This window comes from Macrobrachium nipponense, chromosome 31, assembly GCF_015104395.2.
Source record: "Macrobrachium nipponense isolate FS-2020 chromosome 31, ASM1510439v2, whole genome shotgun sequence".
Taxonomy (NCBI): Eukaryota; Metazoa; Arthropoda; class Malacostraca; order Decapoda; family Palaemonidae; genus Macrobrachium; species Macrobrachium nipponense.
This window is the reverse complement of record NC_061093.1, coordinates 6,021,199-6,023,509: the sequence shown is the minus strand read 5'-3', so window position 1 is coordinate 6,023,509 and position 2,311 is coordinate 6,021,199. Positions and strand designations below refer to the sequence as shown.

General features: G+C 35.4%; 1 long non-coding RNA gene across 2 annotated transcripts in view; it reads right to left on the bottom strand.

The window, feature by feature from the left end:
- Positions 1 to 1,900: 1,900 nt before the first annotated feature.
- Positions 1,901 to 2,311, bottom strand: part of LOC135206421 (uncharacterized) — a 445,079-nt gene continuing 444,668 nt past the window's right edge. For both annotated transcript variants that reach the window (XR_010312738.1, XR_010312739.1), the window contains exon 4: positions 1,901 to 2,311. This exon is cut by the window's right edge and continues 866 nt beyond it. This is a non-coding gene — a long non-coding RNA (uncharacterized LOC135206421).

The window sequence follows — 2,311 nt, the reverse complement described above, 5'->3', positions numbered from 1 at the left end:
TGTTGGCGGAATTGTTGACGACACCGGTGACGGCTGTGTTGATCATTAGACCTAACCTGGTGAGGCTGGATTGGCGAATCATCCCTCCCCTTGCAACCATCCCAGACATCCACACCAGTTCCTATCTCCGTCCTCTTCGCTCCCGCTTTCCTCTCACTCGTCTTTCCTCCTATTCCTCCTCCTCCTCCTCCTACCCCCTTCACCTCCACTCCCCGCCACCCCTTCCTCTTTCTTCAGCTGGAATTTCTTTCCTTCCGAACCTTCTTCATAAATGATTTCCCCCGTCCCTCCACTCGCGGGATCTGTCGAAATCTTCCACCGTGACAGATTTTCGAGGGGACAAGGAATCCCCCTTCTCAGTTAGACAAAATATATCAATCTGTCAATAAAGTCACAGATTCTAAGGTCGCTGCATCCAATGAAGACGGTTTTATGCGAAAAGGATTCTTCTTTATTACGTTCTTAACTCACTCAATGACAACCTTTCTGTGACACAGTTTAACAAAAAATGAAAAGAAAAAAGGAACAAAAATATTTGTTCACCATCCAAACCCAGAAATGTTTATCTCATCTCTTCGTAACCAGGGGTTCTTCTTAACAATCGACGCCACAAAAATAAAATTTGATTAAATATATCAACACAAATTTATAAAAATGAAAGGATAACACTTCTGAAAACACATGAAAATAAAGCAAAAGTAACTAAAGGTTGGTGAATCTACATTAGTCACCCTTACCTTTGCACCACAAATAAAGAAAACGTTAAATTACCACCTTATTTCATGGTAAACTCTCGTAATGTTACTTGTTTTTCGCGGTGCTAACTTGAGTATCATTATTCTTCAACACCGCTTTCTAACAACCATGAAACATTTTCTATGTGACGTGGAAGGTGCTTTCAGATCACAGAAGACAGACGTAAGCTCTCAAATTTTGTTTACTTTATTCAGATAGCTTTAAAAATAGGTACCTCTTCTGCGGACTTCAGTGAAAACTCTGTATCACATCACCAGCTTCATGTGAATTTCACCTTTGAATCATATTCACCACTTCTCGAACGGCGTAAGTTTATCCATACGCATTAATCATATATTTAACAGTTTCAATTGGCTCTTATGCACTTATAAACTGCTAAATGAACCTATTACTCGTTACACCATTTACGAACCACAAAACCGCTCCGATTACACTGCAACAATATGATAAACAGTTTATTTATATCATCTCTTTAGGTAGAATTAAGGTCACTGGTGTCTGAATAAGCACACTGATAGGTCATGGAGTTTTTTTTTTTATCCATATTTCCCCAAAATATGCATTACACATACACTCGGCATGTATTTATTATACGTTTATCTATAAAATACTCTTCGAGATAACATGGCCGTTAACACGTTATTCCTAAATATAGATATTTATATATATATAATTGAAAATAAATATTTCTCTTTATATTTAATATAGAGGCAATTTGTCATAAGCTTCTTTAATAAAAATCACTTTGTAATGATTCTATCAACGCGAAATGATCACCGACTTTTTAACTCGACGACATAAAGGAGGGGCCAGCTTTTGTGATTATAACTGCATTTATCACAACGATCTACGTTCAAATTAAGAATGAAAATGAATAAATAACTTCTATTATTCCAAAAGTAGGTTTTTCACTCTGGGTATATATATACTATAGTATTTAAATACATTACAAGAACTGGGTTACTATTAAGTTCATACATGAATGAAATTTCACTATTCATCCTCGTACATAAACATGATATATATCTTACGAATATATCAACGATACATACATGGATACATATAAAATATATATATACTTTATCAGCCTTAAGGTATGGTTTCAAACTAGTGTAAAAATAGAAATAATAACATCACAGACGACGTTTGCAAGCATTTGCAGTGATTGCTTTTTGTGAGTGAGAGTGTTTGAGTGAGTGAATTCGAGGAGCTAGCTTACTGATCGAAATGAAAAAAAACTGAATCTTTTCAAGTAATTTATAAAGCGTTTATTGCACATCAACGAATGGAGCGCCCTGATTTTGTTTAAAGTATCAACAACGAAACCAACGTAAAATGAAAAGCTGTTCTTGACAAAAGTGCGTTAATTTTGATTCAAATGAACCCAGAAGCGCGGAACTGAGAAGTCATAGTAACATTTCGGGAGGATAGTACGAACTGTTTGTGCAGAAATAACAATGATAAAAAAACTTAGTTAATCATTTCATTACTAGTATCCTAGTTAGGCAAATAAAAAAAAAAATTACAAACTAGAAACACAAGCAAATCACGTAGG